This window comes from Acomys minous (genome assembly GCF_964271855.1).
Source record: "Acomys minous genome assembly, contig: scaffold_33, whole genome shotgun sequence".
NCBI classification, from domain to species: Eukaryota; Metazoa; Chordata; class Mammalia; order Rodentia; family Muridae; genus Acomys; species Acomys minous.
In genome coordinates this window covers 201,159-216,181 of record NW_028182172.1, presented here as the reverse complement: position 1 = coordinate 216,181, position 15,023 = coordinate 201,159, and the positions used below count along the sequence as shown (strand labels likewise).

General features: G+C 48.2%; 2 long non-coding RNA genes across 2 annotated transcripts; one reads left to right on the top strand and one right to left on the bottom strand.

Annotated features, from left to right (window-relative positions):
• The first annotated feature begins 458 nt into the window (after nt 1–458).
• On the top strand, nt 459–4,607 carry LOC311591765. The gene is made up of 3 exons (XR_014777192.1): nt 459–1,025; nt 3,106–3,241; nt 4,496–4,607. It is a non-coding gene; the product is annotated as an uncharacterized lncRNA (long non-coding RNA).
• Nucleotides 4,608–11,518: 6,911 nt separating this feature from the next.
• LOC311591763 lies at nt 11,519–14,655 on the bottom strand. Its single transcript, XR_014777191.1, has 3 exons — nt 14,089–14,655; nt 11,879–12,014; nt 11,519–11,677 (listed from the first exon to the last, which is right to left on the bottom strand). It is a non-coding gene; the product is annotated as an uncharacterized lncRNA (long non-coding RNA).
• Nucleotides 14,656–15,023: the final 368 nt, after the last annotated feature.

The following is a 15,023-nucleotide window of genomic DNA, read 5'->3' as shown; positions in this document are numbered from 1 at the left end:
CCAATTGCTACCCAATGCTAAGCTAATTTGCTAGTCTGATGTTTTTATATTTTTAAATTTGTTGTTTTTGTTTCTGTTTTTGGAAACAAAGTTTCTCTGTATAGTCCTAGCATTCCTGAAAGTAAGTATGTAGACCAGATAGTTGTCAAACTTGGAGATCCCCCTGACTCTGGCTCCAGAGTGCTGGGATTAGTTTGGGCCAACATGTCTGGCTGTTTTTTTACTGTTATTTTTTTTTTAAGATTTATTATTTATTCTTATGTATATAGTGCTCTTCCTTCATGTACATCTGCAGGCCAGAAGAGGGCATCAGATGGTTGTGAGCCACCATGTGGTTACTGGGAATTGAACTCAGGACCTCTGGAAGAGCAGTCAGTGCTCTTAACCTCTGAGCCATCTCTCTAGCTCCCTGTTATTTTTTTTTTTTTTAAATAAAGTTAGCGGAAGTTCTTGGAATGTAGGTTTTTGTACAAGGTAGCATATGCTATTGTGCTTATCTTCATCCACATCTTGAACTTTGAAATTTGGCAGAGAGTGTATTCTGTTTTTTAGAACGGCATGTATTCATGATATTAATATGACCTGTGCCTTCTGAGTCATTGCATTGCAGGCGTGTGACGTTCTTCCTACAAGGATTTGTTCGAATCTTTTGAATGAATATGAGTGTTTTTCCTGTATGCATGAACATGTATATCATGTGTGCCTCCTCCTCACTGCTGTCAGAACTCCTGAACTTGGAATAATGAATAGTTGTGAGCCCCGTGTAAATAATGACAATTGACCTCAATTATTTTTTCCTTCACTTTTCTTTTTCTTATTTTATTTCTTATTTTTATTTTTGGTTTTTCAACACAGTATTTCTTTGTGTAGCCTTGGCTGTCATGGACTCACTTTGCAGACTGGGCTGGCCTCGAACTCATAGTGATCTGCCTGCCTCTGTCTCCCAAGTGCTGAGATTAAAGGCGTATACCACCAATGCCCAGCTTACCTCAATTATCTTCAATACCAGCAAGAGCTTTTAACTGGTGAGCCATCTCTCCTGTCCTATTTTGTTTATTTATATTGCTATTATTTCCTTCTGTTCATTTATAAATGTTTAAACATGCATTCCCTTTTAGTAAAATCTTACTATTGTTATAGTATAAACTGGGGTACCTCAGGGTTATGGAAGATGAATATCAAACAGGAGTGAATGTATAATTCTTTGTAGGAACTTCAGTAAAGATCTCTGAGTTCTTTCTGTCTTTTTTGTTTGTTTGTTTGATTGATTTTTTTTTTTTTTTGAAGGGAGTCAGGATCTTAATATGTACGTCATGGCATAGAACAGGCTGGCACCTGCCTCTGCCTCCTGAGTGCAGGGATTAAAGGCATGAGCAAGGATACCCAGCTTGCCCATCATTTTTGTAGTTAGTAATTGTTCCTACAATTTCTCTGATGTGTGATCTGTGTGGTTCTTTCTCTATGTCTGTTAATTGACATTTCTCTTGCGAGGCTATTTCCTGTTCAAAGGACACAGAAACGACAAATGCCAAGAGATATGGAGGATTGGCAAAAGCAAGCCTGTGAGCCTCTGGAGGCAGCCCACTCATTTTTCACAGCTCTATCCCTTGGTTTAGGAAAAGCCTAAGTTATTTTGCCTCAAAACTGCTTCCTGTTGCTACACTGTCTTTCCATGCTTCTCTCTTGTGTCTGGCATAATGCATTATGCAGATCTCCTGCATAATCGTATGAAGGTGATTATATAGTTCCTGATAGTGATTTCTGAATAGATTCAAGTAACGTCTAGCCCTCCTACAAATTATCAAAAAACTGCTAGGAGTTCTGCGAACCACATGAATTACACCAGTAAGAAAAGCAAGATTAAACCACATTAATGATCAAGGGAATGCATTCATTCTAGGTTTAGTCCAGGCTGAGTCCTAGGTGTTTACCACAATAAGAAAGACCATATGAATATAAAAACAAAGAACAAATGGTTTTCTGTACAAGACAGGACAGACCCCTGTTTCTTGATAACAACCTTGGCACCAAAAACTCTTGTTTTAAATACATAATGTACATATGAAATAAGAAAAAGATAAAGCTTCTGCTTGGGACTCAGTGAGCTTATAGATAAAACTACTATTTAAACTTTAATGAGCAAAAAATGTTCAGTTAGATATAGTTCTAGTGAAATAAATTAAAGTCCTACTGTCATTCTCTTCTGTAATGATTGTATAGGGAAGATAAAAACCTATAGGACAAGAATAAAAGAGAGAGGGGCTTGCTAGAGCCTGTCCTACCCATTTACTATGTGTCTGTGTATATATGTTCACATGTGAATAGATATGTGTATGCATGTTTAAATATCTACATGTTGTTGTTGTTGGTGTGTGTGTGTGTGTGTGTGTGTGTGTGTGTGTGTGTGTGTGTAAAATTGGGAACTCCCTTGTGTGTATGAATGTGTACCTGTCTGCATGTCTCATTGCTTACGTGTGCTGATATAGTGGAAGGTTCCCTGAGGATGGCCTAGATTTGCTGCATTCTTCGCAAAAGAGACTGCTAAAACCAACGCCATCACCACAGGAAAGCTTGTGGGAATCTGCTGTTCAAAGCCCATGTTTATTTTACTTGTATGAGTGTATGTTTAAAGTCTTTTTTTTTTTCCTCTTTTTTCCCCCCTCTCCTTCAAGCCACTGTTGAATGCCTAAGTAAGTCACTAAGTTTAAAAGCAAACTATGGTTTTTCTTTTACAGCCTCCTGCTGTTTACATCAGGAAACTGTCACAGCCACCTGCCCTTAGGTAATAGACTCCTTAGCTAAGGAGCGGCTTTGGCAGCAGAAGAGCCAGAAAAACCAAATAGCTCAATTGATAAAGCATCAGATAGTTCTTTGGAATTTGCCAACACTGTGTCCTGTGCAAATACTAATGTGTGTGTCAAGGCTGGCCCTTGATGGAGATGAACCTCGTTATTCAGTTTCCTTCTAAAATGACTTGGTGGTTACAGTAGAACTTTTGTGTCTGAAAATGAGTGGAGGAAGCACCAGAGTTACACGACTATGTTGTCAATGGTGCAGACATGTACAGTGATGTCAGTATCCTGCTTTCTGTGTACACATGTACAGCATACTTTAGGATGCAGTGACCTATGATGATGAGCATGTGAACTTCACTCGGAAGAGTGGGCTTTGCTGGATCCTTCCCAGAAGAGTCTCTACAAGGATGTGATGCTGGAGCCCTACAGGAACCAAGCTGCTGTAGGTAGGACTGAATTATGTTTTGCTTTTTAAAGTCAGGGGACAAATGTTTCTCTGTTACTGATGTTCTTCTGCAATTTCAAATGAGAATGAGGAAGAATGAGGTGAATAAATCAGGCATGGTTCTTAGAGACTCTGAATGTAATAACTTAAATTTTCTTAATTTCCAATAATATATAATATATTTCTTATACTATATTTTAAGCTACAATCTGGGAGACCATAATATTGAGGACCGTTGTCAAGTTCTAGAAGACATGGAGGGTCATTTTCATGTGCAAGCTGATACATGTCTTGCAGAAGAAATTTTAATGTGCCCTGCAAGTTTTAAAGAAAAGCAACAGTGTTAAAAAATGAAAAAACTGACCCCCCCCCTCTTTGCCCTGCCTCTGTGGGTCAGGCGGACCCAGGGGAGGGTGGTAGGTTGCAGCGACCGCCCCCCTCCCCCCGCCCCCCGTGAACCAGCAGTGGGAGGGGTTTGAACCCCGGAAATGGTGGGGAGCCCTGGATTTTCCCTGGACGTCTAGACAGTTGGACCTGAGAAGGGGCCAGTTAAAGGTTGGGGCCTTTGGGGAGAGGTGGGTGTGGGGAGCTGAGACTCGTACCGGGACTAAATGGGGCCTGGGCAGAAGCTGAGCACCCTGTGCCCAAGGAGCCCCCCGTTGGCCTTGAGTGGCTGAGTGACTGAGCCCCCCCCCCCCCCCCCCCGGAGCAGGACCTTCCCTTGGAAGGGCCTTGCAGCAGCCGGTGGGAGGGCCTGGCCCGGCGCTCCCAACCTCCACTCGCTGTTGTCCCGCCCTCCCCTGGAGGGAGGGGCCGAGCGCCCTCAGGAAGCATAGACCTAGGCTTTCCGAGAGTTTCCCGCCCTGCGTTGCCACTGGCCGCCTACCCGCCAGGAGATGGCTCCCGGGACACGTGAGAATCTTCGGTGATGTTGACACTCCCAATGTCTTCGAGCAGCCAGGGCCCTGGGGCTGGAGCGCACCAACGCGGAACCTGCTGCTGCCGCCGCTGCCAGGCCTGTGTGCGAACTGAGTGTGGGGACTGCCATTTCTGAGGAGACATGAAGAAACTGGGGGAGTTGGCGGGGCGGGCGCATGAAGTGGTCTTGCCTGCTTCGGCAGTGCGCTGTGCCCGTGCTTCCACACACAGCTGTATGCGTGTGCTGAGTGCGGGGACTGCCATTTCTGAGGAGACCTGAAGAAGCTGGGGACGTCGGTGGGGCGGGCGCATGAAGCAGTCTTCCCTGCTTCAGCAGTGCGCTGCGCAGCTGTGTTCCTTCTGTGTGGGGAAGCTGGGAAGGAGGAAGGTGCATGGAGAGGAAGAGAAGTTTGGTTTGAGCCTCATGGAGTATACAGTCTGCAACGGGATCATCCACCCTGGGGATGGACAAGGATGCAGGTGAGGGTCCAGGGCACCACAGGGTTGACAGTGGTGAGGGGTGGATGGAAGCTGACAGAGGAGCCACCACCTCCACCTCTGCCCAGAAGAAAGGGAACCTTACCTGCTGGCCCTCCCCCTGAACATGTGTCTGGGCCCCCAAACAGAAGGAGTGGGAGGCAGGGAATGAGACCCCCAACCCCAAGGAAAAAGGTGAAAGGAGGCCAAGAGAGGCACTTGAAGAAGGTGGGTGGAGATGCCTGCCTCCTCTGAGGAGCAGACCCAGGCAGCCCTGGCCTTCTCCCCTAACCCCCACCCCCCACCCCCCAGGCTTCGGAATCCCAGACAGGCATTCTCATTCTGCCACCCTAGGCTCCCTCCCGAGAACTGGGAGAAACTCAAGCCACCTATGGCTTCTGCTGAGGGCCCGGCAGCACCATTCCTATCACCACAGAGGGAGAAACTCGAGCGTTTCAAGCATATGTGCCAGCTGCTGGAGCGGGTGCCTGATACCTCTTCTTCCTCCTAGGACTCAGACACAGACTCAGACTCCTAGGGCACATAGCTTAGTAAGGACAAAGCTCCTGGGGAGGCCTGGAATGTCCTTCAGCCAGCCTGGGGCAGCTCTGGCGAGAAGAAAACCATGGGGTAGCGGTGGGCTAAATGCCCTGGCAGTGGGGGAAGCACTGCTCAGTTGACCCCTGGGCCCTGCCCCACCACCATAGCCTCCACAGTTATGTGCCTCCCCACCCCAAGCCCTGAGCCTGACACTCTGCCTTTGCTGCTGCCTCGGGCTGCATGGCTCCATGTCTTTCAGCACCTTGGACCCTGAGAGCGATGTGTCTGCATGCGAGTCTGCCAGACTTTGAGCTGCTGGTGCTACAAGCGTCTGTGGCCTCGGATGGACCTAAGCCGGAGGAAGCCGCTGACCCCACCCATGCTTAATGGGGTGGTTTGCCACCAGCCATGTGCTCTGGACCTCAGATGGACAGGTGTTTCCACAAAAAGCAGCTCATGCGTTTTCTGAACCGACTGTAAGGCTTGCAGGAGTTGGTGCTTTCTGGGTGGTCCTGGCACTCCACCTCTGCCCTGGGCTCCACCCCACTGCCTGCACCGTGCTTCTTGGACCTCCATTGGATTAAAGATGTAAAAGACTACCAGTTCCTGGACCTCTTGCCCTCATTTCACCGCCTAACGTGAGGCCAGGTTATTTTCTTCATGACTTGACACTCCTCAGTTTAATATCTTGGGATTTCTGCCCCGGGACTTGAGCCAGCCTTCCCTTTTCCCACCTGCACTGATATCTTTGGGGATCTTTGCTTCCCATCTCTGCCTTCCACCTGCTACGTTGTCCATCCCCTTGGGGGCGTGGGTCAAGAGGTACAGGGGAGGTGCTGAGCCAAAGGGATGGTGGGGTGGTGAAGGTGCAAGTCTTTAGTAGAGAAGAGTGAGGGGGCAGGATACTGGGAGCCATGGGGCTGTGGGAGGTGATGGATGGGTGCGGGGAGGGCAGAGAGCAGACCAACAAGGGTTCAGGGAACAAAGACCAGTTGGGTGGGATGGGGGCCCAAAAAGGGGAAACCAGAGGAGCAGTTGGGGATCCAGTAGTTAGATAGGGGGCTCTATAAACCAGGAAATGGCAGGACTGGGGCCCAGGAGAGGAGCAGATGTGGGGCTCGTTCCCTCTCTGTGGGGTTACCCCTCTCCCTCCCCTCTGTCCAGATTTCAGTTCTTTCCCTGACTCTGGCAGCTATTACAAGGAGTGGGGGCTGCGAGTCAACCTGCTGTTCAGCTTGTGGCCCAGGGGAGTGGTGAGGGATAGCCCAGACCCCTGCTTGGCTCTCTACACCGTACTTGAACATTCATCTGTACTTAACCAGGGGACTGTGATGTGAGGGGACCAGCTTGACCTAAACTGGGCTAATGGGCACTCCGTTTGGACTGTCCCACCCCCAGCTCTCTTGCATTGCTGTCCCAAACAGCTCTACCACTCTGACCTGATGGTGGATTTCAGCTTAAAGATGGGCAAGATGGGACTCCTCCAGCTTGGCTCATCCCATTCTTTCATTGTCATGGAAACGTGTGTCCCATTTGCCCAGGGAACTGCCACTCCTGGTTGCCATGGAAATAGCAGCCAATGGACCCTTCCAGAAATCAGCGCTAAGACTGGAAACAGTCCCTCTTAGTTGCTGTGGGAACTCAGTTAACAGACTCTTGGCACCTCCCCTCTCCCCACCCCTTTCCTTCTTCCAGTGTGAGTGTGGGGTTTCAAGAGCCTGAGGGAGGAGTTGGGTCCAGGTCCCACTCAATTTAGACCAGGGGGATCCGGATTGTACCACATGGGGGTGGGGGAGGGGAATCTATCCACATACCTCAGTTTACAGGAAGGTGCGTGGGTTGGAGGTGGGTGCTGGGCAGACCAAAGGCAGATGGGAGGGGTGGGCCTGGGGTTGGAGAAAGGCTTGACCTTGGGAGAACTTGAGGGAGGGAAGAAAGCACCCCGGCAAGGGGCAAGTGTGGGACCCAGCTGGTCTGGACCCTTAAACCCCCAAATCTGTACAATACGGTTTGCTATAGAACTCAGAATCTTCAAAAAACAAAAAACAAAAACAAACAAAAAACAAAAAACAAATGAACAAAAACATATGAAATAAACCAAAACCCCACTGCTTTAAGTTCAGTGATGATTATTATATTCTCATAAAACCACGCACCGCAATGTCAGGAATCCGGTTTGTGGTGTTTTTTTTTTTCTCTTCAATTTATTTATTTATTATGTATACAGTGTTCTGCCTGCATGCACATCTGCACACCAGAAGAGGGCACCAGATCGCATTATAGATTGCTGTGAGCCACCATGTGTTTGCTGGGAATTGAACTCAGGACCTCTGGAAGAGGTCATTGTTTCCTTGTTTCAGTTCTTAGATGAATGTCTTAAGAACACAAATCAGGGCTGGAGAGATGGCTCAGAGGTTAAGTGCACTGTCCGCTCTTCCAGAGGTCCTGAGTTCAATTCCCAGCAAACACATGGTGGCTCACAGCAATCTATAATGCGATCTGGTGCCCTCTCCTGGTGTGCAGATGTGCATGCAGGCAGAGCACTGTATACATAATAAATAAATAAATTGAAGAGAAAAAAAAAAACACCACAAACCGGATTCCTGACATTGCGGTGCGTGGTTTTATGAGAATATAATAATCATCACTGAACTTAAAGCAGTGGGGTTTTGGTTTATTTCATATGTTTTTGTTCATTTGTTTTTTGTTTTTTGTTTGTTTTTGTTTTTTGTTTTTTGAAGATTCTGAGTTCTATAGCAAACCGTATTGTACAGATTTGGGGGTTTAAGGGTCCAGACCAGCTGGGTCCCACACTTGCCCCTTGCCGGGGTGCTTTCTTCCCTCCCTCAAGTTCTCCCAAGGTCAAGCCTTTCTCCAACCCCAGGCCCACCCCTCCCATCTGCCTTTGGTCTGCCCAGCACCCACCTCCAACCCACGCACCTTCCTGTAAACTGAGGTATGTGGATAGATTCCCCTCCCCCACCCCCATGTGGTACAATCCGGATCCCCCTGGTCTAAATTGAGTGGGACCTGGACCCAACTCCTCCCTCAGGCTCTTGAAACCCCACACTCACACTGGAAGAAGGAAAGGGGTGGGGAGAGGGGAGGTGCCAAGAGTCTGTTAACTGAGTTCCCACAGCAACTAAGAGGGACTGTTTCCAGTCTTAGCGCTGATTTCTGGAAGGGTCCATTGGCTGCTATTTCCATGGCAACCAGGAGTGGCAGTTCCCTGGGCAAATGGGACACACGTTTCCATGACAATGAAAGAATGGGATGAGCCAAGCTGGAGGAGTCCCATCTTGCCCATCTTTAAGCTGAAATCCACCATCAGGTCAGAGTGGTAGAGCTGTTTGGGACAGCAATGCAAGAGAGCTGGGGGTGGGACAGTCCAAACGGAGTGCCCATTAGCCCAGTTTAGGTCAAGCTGGTCCCCTCACATCACAGTCCCCTGGTTAAGTACAGATGAATGTTCAAGTACGGTGTAGAGAGCCAAGCAGGGGTCTGGGCTATCCCTCACCACTCCCCTGGGCCACAAGCTGAACAGCAGGTTGACTCGCAGCCCCCACTCCTTGTAATAGCTGCCAGAGTCAGGGAAAGAACTGAAATCTGGACAGAGGGGAGGGAGAGGGGTAACCCCACAGAGAGGGAACGAGCCCCACATCTGCTCCTCTCCTGGGCCCCAGTCCTGCCATTTCCTGGTTTATAGAGCCCCCTATCTAACTACTGGATCCCCAACTGCTCCTCTGGTTTCCCCTTTTTGGGCCCCCATCCCACCCAACTGGTCTTTGTTCCCTGAACCCTTGTTGGTCTGCTCTCTGCCCTCCCCGCACCCATCCATCACCTCCCACAGCCCCATGGCTCCCAGTATCCTGCCCCCTCACTCTTCTCTACTAAAGACTTGCACCTTCACCACCCCACCATCCCTTTGGCTCAGCACCTCCCCTGTACCTCTTGACCCACGCCCCCAAGGGGATGGACAACGTAGCAGGTGGAAGGCAGAGATGGGAAGCAAAGATCCCCAAAGATATCAGTGCAGGTGGGAAAAGGGAAGGCTGGCTCAAGTCCCGGGGCAGAAATCCCAAGATATTAAACTGAGGAGTGTCAAGTCATGAAGAAAATAACCTGGCCTCACGTTAGGCGGTGAAATGAGGGCAAGAGGTCCAGGAACTGGTAGTCTTTTACATCTTTAATCCAATGGAGGTCCAAGAAGCACGGTGCAGGCAGTGGGGTGGAGCCCAGGGCAGAGGTGGAGTGCCAGGACCACCCAGAAAGCACCAACTCCTGCAAGCCTTACAGTCGGTTCAGAAAACGCATGAGCTGCTTTTTGTGGAAACACCTGTCCATCTGAGGTCCAGAGCACATGGCTGGTGGCAAACCACCCCATTAAGCATGGGTGGGGTCAGCGGCTTCCTCCGGCTTAGGTCCATCCGAGGCCACAGACGCTTGTAGCACCAGCAGCTCAAAGTCTGGCAGACTCGCATGCAGACACATCGCTCTCAGGGTCCAAGGTGCTGAAAGACATGGAGCCATGCAGCCCGAGGCAGCAGCAAAGGCAGAGTGTCAGGCTCAGGGCTTGGGGTGGGGAGGCACATAACTGTGGAGGCTATGGTGGTGGGGCAGGGCCCAGGGGTCAACTGAGCAGTGCTTCCCCCACTGCCAGGGCATTTAGCCCACCGCTACCCCATGGTTTTCTTCTCGCCAGAGCTGCCCCAGGCTGGCTGAAGGACATTCCAGGCCTCCCCAGGAGCTTTGTCCTTACTAAGCTATGTGCCCTAGGAGTCTGAGTCTGTGTCTGAGTCCTAGGAGGAAGAAGAGGTATCAGGCACCCGCTCCAGCAGCTGGCACATATGCTTGAAACGCTCGAGTTTCTCCCTCTGTGGTGATAGGAATGGTGCTGCCGGGCCCTCAGCAGAAGCCATAGGTGGCTTGAGTTTCTCCCAGTTCTCGGGAGGGAGCCTAGGGTGGCAGAATGAGAATGCCTGTCTGGGATTCCGAAGCCTGGGGGGTGGGGGGTGGGGGTTAGGGGAGAAGGCCAGGGCTGCCTGGGTCTGCTCCTCAGAGGAGGCAGGCATCTCCACCCACCTTCTTCAAGTGCCTCTCTTGGCCTCCTTTCACCTTTTTCCTTGGGGTTGGGGGTCTCATTCCCTGCCTCCCACTCCTTCTGTTTGGGGGCCCAGACACATGTTCAGGGGGAGGGCCAGCAGGTAAGGTTCCCTTTCTTCTGGGCAGAGGTGGAGGTGGTGGCTCCTCTGTCAGCTTCCATCCACCCCTCACCACTGTCAACCCTGTGGTGCCCTGGACCCTCACCTGCATCCTTGTCCATCCCCAGGGTGGATGATCCCGTTGCAGACTGTATACTCCATGAGGCTCAAACCAAACTTCTCTTCCTCTCCATGCACCTTCCTCCTTCCCAGCTTCCCCACACAGAAGGAACACAGCTGCGCAGCGCACTGCTGAAGCAGGGAAGACTGCTTCATGCGCCCGCCCCACCGACGTCCCCAGCTTCTTCAGGTCTCCTCAGAAATGGCAGTCCCCGCACTCAGCACACGCATACAGCTGTGTGTGGAAGCACGGGCACAGCGCACTGCCGAAGCAGGCAAGACCACTTCATGCGCCCGCCCCGCCAACTCCCCCAGTTTCTTCATGTCTCCTCAGAAATGGCAGTCCCCACACTCAGTTCGCACACAGGCCTGGCAGCGGCGGCAGCAGCAGGTTCCGCGTTGGTGCGCTCCAGCCCCAGGGCCCTGGCTGCTCGAAGACATTGGGAGTGTCAACATCACCGAAGATTCTCACGTGTCCCGGGAGCCATCTCCTGGCGGGTAGGCGGCCAGTGGCAACGCAGGGCGGGAAACTCTCGGAAAGCCTAGGTCTATGCTTCCTGAGGGCGCTCGGCCCCTCCCTCCAGGGGAGGGCGGGACAACAGCGAGTGGAGGTTGGGAGCGCCGGGCCAGGCCCTCCCACCGGCTGCTGCAAGGCCCTTCCAAGGGAAGGTCCTGCTCCGGGGGGGGGGGGGGGGGGCTCAGTCACTCAGCCACTCAAGGCCAACGGGGGGCTCCTTGGGCACAGGGTGCTCAGCTTCTGCCCAGGCCCCATTTAGTCCCGGTACGAGTCTCAGCTCCCCACCCCCACCTCTCCCCAAAGGCCCCAACCTTTAACTGGCCCCTTCTCAGGTCCAACTGTCTAGACGTCCAGGGAAAATCCAGGGCTCCCCACCATTTCCGGGGTTCAAACCCCTCCCACTGCTGGTTCACGGGGGGCGGGGGGAGGGGGGCGGTCGCTGCAACCTACCACCCTCCCCTGGGTCCGCCTGACCCACAGAGGCAGGGCAAAGAGGGGGGGGGTCAGTTTTTTCATTTTTTAACACTGTTGCTTTTCTTTAAAACTTGCAGGGCACATTAAAATTTCTTCTGCAAGACATGTATCAGCTTGCACATGAAAATGACCCTCCATGTCTTCTAGAACTTGACAACGGTCCTCAATATTATGGTCTCCCAGATTGTAGCTTAAAATATAGTATAAGAAATATATTATATATTATTGGAAATTAAGAAAATTTAAGTTATTACATTCAGAGTCTCTAAGAACCATGCCTGATTTATTCACCTCATTCTTCCTCATTCTCATTTGAAATTGCAGAAGAACATCAGTAACAGAGAAACATTTGTCCCCTGACTTTAAAAAGCAAAACATAATTCAGTCCTACCTACAGCAGCTTGGTTCCTGTAGGGCTCCAGCATCACATCCTTGTAGAGACTCTTCTGGGAAGGATCCAGCAAAGCCCACTCTTCCGAGTGAAGTTCACATGCTCATCATCATAGGTCACTGCATCCTAAAGTATGCTGTACATGTGTACACAGAAAGCAGGATACTGACATCACTGTACATGTCTGCACCATTGACAACATAGTCGTGTAACTCTGGTGCTTCCTCCACTCATTTTCAGACACAAAAGTTCTACTGTAACCACCAAGTCATTTTAGAAGGAAACTGAATAACGAGGTTCATCTCCATCAAGGGCCAGCCTTGACACACACATTAGTATTTGCACAGGACACAGTGTTGGCAAATTCCAAAGAACTATCTGATGCTTTATCAATTGAGCTATTTGGTTTTTCTGGCTCTTCTGCTGCCAAAGCCGCTCCTTAGCTAAGGAGTCTATTACCTAAGGGCAGGTGGCTGTGACAGTTTCCTGATGTAAACAGCAGGAGGCTGTAAAAGAAAAACCATAGTTTGCTTTTAAACTTAGTGACTTACTTAGGCATTCAACAGTGGCTTGAAGGAGAGGGGGGAAAAAAGAGGAAAAAAAAAAAGACTTTAAACATACACTCATACAAGTAAAATAAACATGGGCTTTGAACAGCAGATTCCCACAAGCTTTCCTGTGGTGATGGCGTTGGTTTTAGCAGTCTCTTTTGCGAAGAATGCAGCAAATCCAGGCCATCCTCAGGGAACCTTCCACTATATCAGCACACGTAAGCAATGAGACATGCAGACAGGTACACATTCATACACACAAGGGAGTTCCCAATTTTACACACACACACACACACACACACACACACACACCCCAACAACAACAACAACATGTAGATATTTAAACATGCATACACATATCTATTCACATGTGAACATATATACACAGACACATAGTAAATGGGTAGGACAGGCTCTAGCAAGCCCCTCTCTCTTTTATTCTTGTCCTATAGGTTTTTATCTTCCCTATACAATCATTACAGAAGAGAATGACAGTAGGACTTTAATTTATTTCACTAGAACTATATCTAACTGAACATTTTTTGCTCATTAAAGTTTAAATAGTAGTTTTATCTATAAGCTCACTGAGTCCCAAGCAGAAGCTTTATCTTTTTCTTATTTCATATGTACATTATGTATTTAAAACAAGAGTTTTTGGTGCCAAGGTTGTTATCAAGAAACAGGGGTCTGTCCTGTCTTGTACAGAAAACCATTTGTTCTTTGTTTTTATATTCATACGGTCTTTCTTATTGTGGTAAACACCTAGGACTCAGCCTGGACTAAACCTAGAATGAATGCATTCCCTTGATCATTAATGTGGTTTAATCTTGCTTTTCTTACTGGTGTAATTCATGTGGTTCGCAGAACTCCTAGCAGTTTTTTGATAATTTGTAGGAGGGCTAGACGTTACTTGAATCTATTCAGAAATCACTATCAGGAACTATATAATCACCTTCATACGATTATGCAGGAGATCTGCATAATGCATTATGCCAGACACAAGAGAGAAGCATGGAAAGACAGTGTAGCAACAGGAAGCAGTTTTGAGGCAAAATAACTTAGGCTTTTCCTAAACCAAGGGATAGAGCTGTGAAAAATGAGTGGGCTGCCTCCAGAGGCTCACAGGCTTGCTTTTGCCAATCCTCCATATCTCTTGGCATTTGTCGTTTCTGTGTCCTTTGAACAGGAAATAGCCTCGCAAGAGAAATGTCAATTAACAGACATAGAGAAAGAACCACACAGATCACACATCAGAGAAATTGTAGGAACAATTACTAACTACAAAAATGATGGGCAAGCTGGGTATCCTTGCTCATGCCTTTAATCCCTGCACTCAGGAGGCAGAGGCAGGTGCCAGCCTGTTCTATGCCATGACGTACATATTAAGATCCTGACTCCCTTCAAAAAAAAAAAAAATCAATCAAACAAACAAACAAAAAAGACAGAAAGAACTCAGAGATCTTTACTGAAGTTCCTACAAAGAATTATACATTCACTCCTGTTTGATATTCATCTTCCATAACCCTGAGGTACCCCAGTTTATACTATAACAATAGTAAGATTTTACTAAAAGGGAATGCATGTTTAAACATTTATAAATGAACAGAAGGAAATAATAGCAATATAAATAAACAAAATAGGACAGGAGAGATGGCTCACCAGTTAAAAGCTCTTGCTGGTATTGAAGATAATTGAGGTAAGCTGGGCATTGGTGGTATACGCCTTTAATCTCAGCACTTGGGAGACAGAGGCAGGCAGATCACTATGAGTTCGAGGCCAGCCCAGTCTGCAAAGTGAGTCCATGACAGCCAAGGCTACACAAAGAAATACTGTGTTGAAAAACCAAAAATAAAAATAAGAAATAAAATAAGAAAAAGAAAAGTGAAGGAAAAAATAATTGAGGTCAATTGTCATTATTTACACGGGGCTCACAACTATTCATTATTCCAAGTTCAGGAGTTCTGACAGCAGTGAGGAGGAGGCACACATGATATACATGTTCATGCATACAGGAAAAACACTCATATTCATTCAAAAGATTCGAACAAATCCTTGTAGGAAGAACGTCACACGCCTGCAATGCAATGACTCAGAAGGCACAGGTCATATTAATATCATGAATACATGCCGTTCTAAAAAACAGAATACACTCTCTGCCAAATTTCAAAGTTCAAGATGTGGATGAAGATAAGCACAATAGCATATGCTACCTTGTACAAAAACCTACATTCCAAGAACTTCCGCTAACTTTATTTAAAAAAAAAAAAAATAACAGGGAGCTAGAGAGATGGCTCAGAGGTTAAGAGCACTGACTGCTCTTCCAGAGGTCCTGAGTTCAATTCCCAGTAACCACATGGTGGCTCACAACCATCTGATGCCCTCTTCTGGCCTGCAGATGTACATGAAGGAAGAGCACTATATACATAAGAATAAATAATAAATCTTAAAAAAAAAATAACAGTAAAAAAACAGCCAGACATGTTGGCCCAAACTAATCCCAGCACTCTGGAGCCAGAGTCAGGGGGATCTCCAAGTTTGACAACTATCTGGTTTACGTACTTACTTTCAGGAATGCTAGGACTATACAGAGAAAC